The sequence below is a fragment of the Mustela nigripes genome, chromosome 14 (assembly GCF_022355385.1).
Source record: "Mustela nigripes isolate SB6536 chromosome 14, MUSNIG.SB6536, whole genome shotgun sequence".
Taxonomy (NCBI): domain Eukaryota; kingdom Metazoa; phylum Chordata; class Mammalia; order Carnivora; family Mustelidae; genus Mustela; species Mustela nigripes.
In genome coordinates, this window is record NC_081570.1 from 47,798,224 (window position 1) to 47,808,150 (window position 9,927).

At 42.9% G+C, this 9,927-nt stretch overlaps 1 long non-coding RNA gene across 1 annotated transcript; it reads left to right on the top strand.

Moving 5' to 3' along the window:
- Nucleotides 1–462: 462 nt before the first annotated feature.
- On the top strand, nt 463–3,129 carry LOC132001812 (uncharacterized). The gene is made up of 3 exons (XR_009399689.1): nt 463–615; nt 1,027–1,173; nt 1,696–3,129. It is a non-coding gene; the product is annotated as an uncharacterized LOC132001812 (long non-coding RNA).
- The last annotated feature ends 6,798 nt before the right edge of the window (nt 3,130–9,927 follow it).

Consider the following 9,927-nt stretch of genomic DNA (forward strand, 5'->3'; position numbering starts at 1 on the left):
TAAAATGAAGGAATGGGCTGAAGTATTTCCAAAATTGCTTTAAAGTCTTCTGAAGCAAGTGAGGTAAAGAAAATGTTTTCAGATTTCCCCTCCTTCAGAAGTTGCCCAGGATGATGCAAAGAGCCTTGCCTTTTCTGGGAGATGTAAAGCCGTCTCCAGAGGGGAAGACGCCTTAAGAAGCCCATACTGAGCAATTTATGTTGGAGAAAAGATTTACCACAAAATATCACAGTTCAGATCAGATTTAATAGACCAATAAGTGGCTGCTTAACAAGGACATTTGGTTACTGTTACATTAAGTTTCCTAAGGGACTTTGTTCTGTTCTACTAAAAGGCTGTAAAGGGCTATAAAGCACAGGCCTTCCAAATTTGATTTTTTTTTTTTAATCAGTCCATTTTGGAAATTGTTCTTCTTAAGTGACAGTATGAAAACAAGTCTTGAACGTTTTCTTTTCCAGGCACTTCCTTCATGAATTTTGGAGAAAGTTTGGCCTGACTTACAAGGAAACCCCTTAATTGTCCCTTAAAAGTAGAATGGCGTCATTGTGGATAAGACATGGGGTTCAAATAGCTCCCTGGGGACTGGACTCTTGGAAACTCAGCAGGATTTTAATTGTAAGCAGACAATTTGTTTTGGATTGTATGCAGAGCATGAAAATATAACTGCTATAGGATCTAACAACATATAAGAGGATTAAAGTCTAGTATTTCTCTGTGGCTTTATTTCTTGATCCTGGACATCTTTGCAATGGTGATAAACTCACCATCTAAGGTTATCTGGGGTCCTTTTGAAAATCTGAAATGTATTAGTTATTAGCTCCTAGCACCTTGGGAAGCAAGCTCAGCCTCGTTCACTCCTGTATCACCAGGACCTGACATCATTGCCTACATCACCATGCTTGATACACGTGCAGCATTTCATTGATTCTCGGCCACAGGTCTTTTTGGTAGTTTAACAGCTCTGAAATCAGAATATCTCATAGAAGCGATTGCATGGCATAGATTAATCAGCTTTTCTTTTCTCAGTGGTACATAAAATCGTGATTTCTGCCATGATTGATGGTGTCTTAGATCCAGTCACATGTGGAATGCCGAGCACCTGTGCTGAGCCGGATTCTGTGTCAAGTCCTCCAATAGATCACTCAGGTTTCCAAGTGATAATAACTCTTTAAGGTAGGTATTAGCATCTCCACTTGACAGATAAGGCTCAAAGTAGTACAGTCAATTGCCTGGCCTCACAATTTCTGCTTGAGAAAAATAGAGTTGGCCTCAAACCCAAATCTCATTCCAAAACCCATAATCTTCCCATTGTACTGAAGTCTCCCAGTGGAGACTTCAGATAAACATATTTTAGAAATGAGAAATTAAACTCTGTGATACTTCATTGCAGTTTTAACTTTCTCCATCTTGGTTGTCCTTGATCCAAGCAATGAATACCACCCCAAAATGCTCTCAAGAGTGATCTACACAGAAGACTTTGTTTGTATTCTTAGTGACAGAGTGGCAAACACCCATTCAAATTAAGCCACATAGAAGTGACTGGAAGCATCCATGGAGAGGTCACAGTTCCAAGACTAAGTGAGGGTTGGGTGTAGTTGGGGTTCAGGAACAATTGGCCTCAGAGACACCAGTGCTAATGGGACACTGTCTTGTCCCTGCTTCTCTCTGAGCAGAGTTTCATTTTTCTCCTTCCAGAAAACTGGAGACCCAGTTCTCTACAAAGCAAAACCATGGCCCTTCACAGCTCCAGAGTGCAGCATCTTAGAATGTTGGTATATAAGACAGGTTGATGAAACCTTTTCTAACCCAGACCTTAAAATCCCGGAGAAAGGACTGATTGGTTCAGGTACCCATCCTGCTCTCTTCTGGGCTGGGGCATCAGGTGGAGTCACACAGAATGAAGCTGGCAACTCCCACAGTGACTAGGACCTGAGGGACCCAGGGGGCAAGTCCCAGAAAACAGCAGTGGTAGGCAAAACATCCCTAAATGTCTGTTCTACAAAGTTATTGGAGATGTGCAGAAATCATACTTATAGCATACCAGAAAAGAAGGGCAAAATTATTTGCAGCTGGAGAGATTGGTGGGAAATGGAACCAAGAATGATCTTGAAGGATGGCTATGAGAAGTGTTGGGGGGGGGGGGCTTTTTCTGAGTGGGGAAGCAGCATGACAAATATCTGGTCTCTCTGGGAGCAACCTATATAATAACATGAATGCATAACTGTAAATTAAAATTAGCGACATGGGAGAAAATACATATGAAGATATGAAGGAGACTTGATCTTGAGGAATGAGGGATAGTTTCCTTGAAAATGTGATATTCGAGCTGTGAGCAGAAGGATGAGGAGGAGGACAAAGTGGAGATCAGCGATGCTGAAGGGAACAACTCCAGGCAGAAGCAAAACATATGCCCAAGATCCTGCAGTGGGAGGACGCTGGCAAGTTTGTGGAACTAGATGGACCAGCTGCTCCTGATCTTTTTTTGGGTCTCAGCTGCGACCTACGAGAGCCCTTGATGCTACCCTGATCAGATCACTTAGATGCTTAAAACTCTTCAGGTACTCCCTAGCACCTGGAATAGCACTTCGCAGCCGCATCAGGGCACAAATGGCTTACGGGATGATTGAGATCCTGATCCCTACTCTTCTGGACCAAGCATCCTCTGTTTACTGCAGTGTGCCGTACAAAACCAAAATACGATCATTTCATGTGTGCTACAATGAGACAAAAGCTGGAAAGTACTGAAGAGAATAACATGAAAATATCTAGCTTACAACTCAGGTCTCTTCCCTAATTTTCCTGCTGGACACATCCATCACCATCTCCCAATTCACCCCCCAGATATAAGAGAAGCATATGAGGTTCAACGGCGAGCTAGGACAATGGAATTCACTTGCAGCCTCCTTACTTGCTTTCAGACTAGAATTTTTAGGGCCCTCTGTGAGTAGCCTCTTCTTTATGCACCCACTTTCTCTTCTTTATGCATATGAGCCCTAACACAATTCTTTAACACTGTCTCCCAGCACTCCTTCCACATTGCCCCATCCAGCAAAATTGTCCCACACTTTTGTGCCCTTGTACTGTCCCCCTCTTCCTGGATTGTCCTAATCTGAATCCCTGGGAGTCCTAGTGCTGAGCTATATGAATAAACATTGTGGAAAAGTAATTAAATGTGATTGCATTTGTAAACAAAGGAGATCAGGAAGCCCCAGGTTCAAGAGTTAAATGGTGCCTTGACCACAGGATTTCCCAGAGCCCTGGGCATGGTGAGTTGCCCTGTGAATTTCTAGGAAAGGTAGGTGTCTGGTGTCCTGGGTTTCCCAAAACTGCTTACACAATAGAGCCATACTTGGTGGTACATCTGTGGGATAAGGAAATGTTCCCAAGGTCATGTGGACGGGAGTATAGGAAATGTGGGGTTTGTGTTTAGAATGGAGAGAAGTCAAGGATGTGGAGGAGGAGGTATGAGAGGGAAGCCGAGGAGAAACATAAGAAAGAGGAGGACAGACATCCACAAGAAGGAAGTGTCCCCTTCCAAATCCGCAGGTTGACCAGATTGCCCCCATCTACAAGTAATTATTTTTCCCCTTGGCAAAGTCCCCAGAGTTGGGCTGTGTGTTCAGGGTAAAAAGAAGCAAACAAATCCACCTCCTGCCGCTAATCCTGGACCCGGTTAATAATGGTCCCTAGAGGGTGAGGACTACCTCCCTTCTCCCGTCAAGGTTCCAGCTGCAGGAAGAAGATCGTCACCACTTGCGGTGGGGTTGTGATGATGCCTTTGGCAGCAGCCTTTCCTTCCTTATCTCAAACAATAGCTCTTCTTGCACTGTTCTCAGTGAGCAATGAGATTCGAAAGGCAGGGGGCTGTTGGCATCGTCACTTGATTATTCTACCAGGACTGTTTTGACCACTAAGTCCAAGTTAGTGCTTTAACCATCAGAAGCAACAACATACTGAGACGAATAAGAATGTTATTGATCAGTTACCATAGGTTAAGCTCCTTTCCTATATCAGGAACATTACGAGACAATGGGCATAATGAGTATTCCAAGAATGGTAGCAAGATTGTTAAGATTATGCCTTTTTTTTTTTTTTCCTTTTAACTGCATGATCTGCTTCATCAACTTGGGCTATAATAAGGTTACATTTTCATGTTCAGTGGTTCTAGCTTCTGACACTGCTGCATGAGGTCATCATCATGGTCTGGTCCTAGCTGGTTACCTTCACCCTCACTTCCTGACTCAGTGACATTCTAGCTGTTTTAGACACTTTTGAAGCTGCAGAGCTTTAAGGAAGGTCCATACTCTCTTCCACTGTTATTCTCAGCCAAGGTTGCTGCACCTTTGTGCTCCTAACTGTGCTCAAAGTGTTCCCACCAGCGGAATCACAGGCCACACACTTGACGGAAATGACCCTTGCTCTTCCGCTGCCTAAATACTGATATTAAATCTGGATAATCAGTTCAGAGATTTCCTCATGGGGAATCCCTTTTCAGTAACCATTGGTGTCCTTTGGCCAGTACACTTCAGTTGGGGCCATCTCTGATCACTGGGAAGAGGTAACAAAGTCGAACTTTTTTTTTTTAAAGATAAATTTATCTATTTATTTTTAAAAATAAATATATAGTATTTTTATCCCCAGGGGTACAGGTCTGTGAATCGCCAGGTTTACACACTTCACAGCACTCACCATAGCACAAACCCTCCCCAATGTCCATACTCCCACCCCCCTCTCCCAAACTCCCTCCCCCCAGCAACCCTCAGTTTGTTTTGTGAGATTAAGAGTCACTTATGGTTTGTCTCCCTCCCAACCCCATCTTGTTTCATTTATTCTTCTCCTATCCCCTTAACACCCCCCTCCCCATGTTGCATCTCCACTTCCTCGTATCAGGGGGATTATATGATAGTTGTCTTTCTCCTATTGCAAAGTTGAACTTTTTAAAGGGAGTCCAGATCCCCAAGCCTTTGGGGTCTCTGCTAATTTTCCTACCTCCACCTAAGTGAGCTCTTTAGTAGCAAGGGAGGGCAACCTCCCAAAGGCAAAAATAAAGTGCTTTGCTCTAGAATTCCCTCTGGCAGTGGGTATCCATTTACTTCTGTCTGCATAAGGGTCATCAAGCGAAGAGGAACTTCCAGATCGAAGACAATAACTCCACCAGTTTCTAGGCTTTGTGCAATTTTTAAATGGCAGCTTCTTAAAAAAATATTTTCAGACCCACCTACTCAGGGGGTCCACTATTTAGAGGACTGTCCTTTCTCTGTCTGGTTAGCTGGCTCTTCCTCTTTCTCCCATGCTCTAAATGTGAGCTCATAACCCTTGGCTTCTCTCCTTCTCTTGGCATCTTACCTCCAGCATCCAGGATGTTGGTGACTCTGGTCCTTTACTAGAGCTCTGTTGGAGACCTATCTAGCGTCTGGCACTTAATTGGAGCCCAATATATTTTCTATTGAATACACTCCCATCTCTAAATGCCAAAGGATGTCTTAATTTGTATACTCTCTTTCATCAGAAATTAAACCTGCCTGAAACTGAGCAAAACTTCCCATAGAAGTGGAAGTTTCTCTTAATCAGTGGGGCCACCAACTTCATTACACTTCGAGTCTCGGGGAGGGAGCTATCTTGGTCAATCCTTCCCCTCCACTGGTTGCTCTCCTCAGACCCATTTTCCCATCTGTAAAGTGGGGATAATAACAGTACCACTTCAGAGGTCTCTTGTGAGGGTTAAAGGAGTACAAATAGAAGCGTCAGCACGGTGCGTAGCGTATAGAAGGCAATAAATACTATTATTATTTTTCTATTCAGAAACCAAAATGCATACATAAGGTATGACTGGGAACTCATCATTGTCACTCTAAAGGTGCCCACACAGACTGTGGCTGGCCTGTAGAGAAGATGACGGCATTCATGTGCTAAGGGAGTAATTATAAAAGGTCTCTTATTCTCACAATGAGGCTTTCTGGGGAGAGCAGGGTGGCTTCCAAGCCCATCCAAAAATGGCATGAGAGAGCAGGGACAGGAGAGTTGGCTGGGGTTTTTATGGTGGTCAGATGGGGCTGGGGGGAGAGTTTCCGTACTTGGTTTAAACTTCCCACGGTGCCAAAGGAGGGAGTACTGGGCTTTCTTATCAGCTTCCCCGGTTGTGGGGAAGAAGGAGCAGAGGCAGGGTGAGGCTTAAAAGCTGTCAGCAGCCAAATACTTTTTAAAAATAATAATGAAAATGGGGTCAGACTCTTTATTACAGAGCTAATAGGGCAAGCCTTAGCTAATCAGCTACTAAATCTTTTCAATTTTTAATTTGATTTACTTCTAATATGTGCCTCTTCCCTCCCCCTCCCATGATACTGAACGAACCAAGGCTCCAATCACTTCTTAACCTCTAGTGGTACAAACTCTACTTTCTGACTCCCTTACCCCGAGCTCCTACCTCCTCTTGCCCTCTCTATCTGTCCCCAACTATCTTTTTGATACTGTAATAACTCAGATGTGTGTATTCCTCCCCACTGTAAGGTTCAAAGTGGTTCTCTCATGTGACTTTTTTAAACATAGTCCAAAAATTCTTTGATACTCTTCCCCAAAAGAGGTGGGGTGTGTGTTCTTTCTCCATGGCTCTATTTGAACCAGTCAGGTGTCACAGGAGTGCTACTGTGCACTTCCCAGGCTAGGTCAGTAACAGCTATGCAGCTCTACCTGATTTTCTTGGGATGCTTGTCCTGAGATAAGCCAGCCACTGTGTAAGAAGGCTGACTCCCTGAGACTAACATGCTCTAGAAGTTATTGATAGGCCGACTGAGCTGCTAGGAAGCAACCAGCATCAACTGCACCCATGAGAATGAGCCATCTTGGACATCCAGCCCAGTGGAGGCTATGGATGCCCACAACTGCAGCAGATAGCTGACTGTGACCATACAAGAGACCCCAGATAGAAACTTCCCAGTAAACCCTTCCCAAAGTCCCAACCCACATGGTGAGTAAATGAAATGGATGCTATTTTACATCACTAATTTTAGGATGATTTGTTATGCGGTAGCAATGACTGGAAACTCTCATTTTGGCATTAAACATTAGGCTTGTCTAAGTATAATTTCTTAAAAATATAAGCAATTATAAAGTGAACACATATATAAGATTAATCGAAATCCTTAATGAGAAAACCAACAGATTAGTAAAAATCATTAAAAAAAAAACCATGTCAGGTGGAAAGTATTTATGTGTGCCAAAGAAACAAATGTCCAAATAAGACAAAACTGGTTAATGTCCGGCAGGGCACTAAAACCGTAATCTTTGGGGTTATTTTTCTTCCAAACAAATATCATTTTCATCTGGCTTGAAAAACGAGTCTATATGTTGGTGTTTCTTCACCAACATATAGACATCATAGTACATGATGTACTAAACAGTAGAAAATTAAATAATCCTAGGGTAAGCCTGTTGGACAATGTCCTGGTATGATATTGAAAGAACACACAGCTAATGTTAGGTCTAAGTTGTCAGTAACTTTTCTTAATGCGACCTACGCTAGAGCTCACACTTTTGAGGTGGAAATAACAACCCACCAGTGCAGGAGTACTGAGCCTTCGGTATCTGTGACAGACCATGGAAAGAGACAGAAAGGGAGGGTTCTGTCCTGGCAGCTTCAAACCACATCATGTTGTCACCTGCCTCTTTCTGTATTGTGGCTGTCATTTAGCAAAATCTGTGGTTTGCAGACAGTATGTGGTTAGAGAGCTGACTGGGTATTTTTCCTCTGGAAAGAAAGGGACTCTTAGTAGTGAAGATTATATTGGGGAATGTCCTGAATATCAGGTTTTCAGATTCTCCTCAAATCTCTATCACTGTGTGATAAATTTCATTTAAGGAGGGGATGTGCATATAGAGAAACAGAACCTATGCTCTGCACCCGAGTCCGTTTTTCCAAGCCACCTCTTACCAGCTGAATCACTATCTCCCTGACACCTGGCTTCCTGATCTGCAAGATGGGGCTAATAACACTTATTTTTCTTACTCAGAGAGAGAGCTTTGGAAATGGTACAGCTCTGTTCCCAAGTAAAGGGTTATTATTGTTATTATTACCTATTTGAGGACACACATGGTGGAAAGGAGGAAACCCATTCCAGTAGATCGCTGGGTCAAAGCAGCCCCACCCAATTGGCTGGTCCCAAAGTTTTCAGTGTAGCTGACTATTAGCCATGGAATTGCTCGGGTGAGCAGGTTGTTTTGACATCCCCTGGCAGGGGCAGCTCAGGAAATCCCCTCTTCACCCCAGCAGTGACTCATAAAATAGACTCAGAAAATCCAAAAGTGATCTGGAGGAGAGTGTCTTGAGCCTTGAACACATGGGATGGAGAGGAAAAACTGGGCCTCCAAGGAAGGGAGGAAGTGATCCTGCAGGCTTTGAATTCACAGAGAATCGGGTTAAAGTTAAACTCTGGCCCTGCTCCTGAATGGCCATGTGATGGCCAGGAAGTTTCTTACCCTCTCTGAGTCTCCATGTTCTCACCTATATAGTAAAGCTAATAATACCCAGTTCACAGAGTTGGAGGGAGATTTGAAATTGAAGATGGGTAAAAATTAGAGAGTTCTTTGTTGAGTAGGTAACCGGGGAAAAACCCAGGTCCCACCCCCCACCAACCCCGGCCCCTCAACAGCAGAATAGATAAGTCCATGGTGGTATATGAGCACAAAATACTGCACAGGGAAAGGAATTAACCAAAATTATATGCACCTGAGTGGCTGAGTCTTCATAATATAATAAATATAAATGTGTGCATATGCAAACTGTCCCTCTTTTTCATACCGTCCATCAAATGAAGGGAACTCACTCTGCAAGTTGGAGAGCTTGGAAAGTGGTTAATTGGGATGAGGCTAGAGGAGGAAGGGAAGAGGAACACACAGGTAAGCACCAATACCCTAGTTCTCAGGTTCCATGGAAGGTGCAACAATAGATTATTTTACTGTTAATGATGATGAGGAGGATTACTCATTATTAAAATGATAAGAGTATATTATAAACTAAGAATTAAAATGAATTCAATGTTGTGCAATAATAACACAGAACAGACTCTCAGTAACTATACCTTCCCATCTCAGGTTGCTTCTCTGAAGTTCTTCTATTTCTGGAAATGTTAAAAAAAAAAAAAAGAAGAAAGAAAAGAAAAGAAAAATTAAGGAAGAAAAGAGCAAAGCATTTTCTTTGATGTAATTTGTTTTCTTCGCATTGTATACACAGTCCCTTATCCCACATGTCTTTAATTAAAGCTGAAAATTATTGGTATAGCTCTGTTTAATAGTTTCCATCTTTGGACCCTGTGTTACTGAAATAATCCTTTGCTTCTCCTCTCTGTCCTGAGTCCTTTTAAACTTCCATTTCCCCCTCACGTTTCTAATATAATAAGGGGGAAATGCAGTAAGATAGTAAGTAATTGAGAAGAGAGTGGTGTCATACAAATAAGAGAACATCAAGACCTTGAACCTGCACAGAAGGTTTTCACAGTCTCACACCAGACTCAGACTCAGGCGTCTTGGACCTCTCCATTGCAGTCAAACTGAAAGTCATGGTGTCTGCCCACAGACAACACATTGTAATTGCTCTACCTCTGTGCCGGACCCTTCTGGAATACATTTATCCCCCCCTTCTTTTTTCCTCTCAGAAAATTTCTATGCTTCTTTCAGAACCACACTGAAATGTGACTTCCTCTGTGAAGATTTTCTGAATACCCCCAGGAGGACTTGTTGCTACCTCTTCTATGCTTTCATATTCCTTGAAAAATACCACTATTTTAGCTCTTCATACACAGTTACTGTAACTATGAAGTCACAAATGCCCCCTCCAACACTCCTGAGGAGGAACTATACCTACTCCATCTCAGAAGTGTCTGGAACGTCACAGAGAGGCCAATAAAAGCTTGCATGCATGAGTGGGGGAGAGAT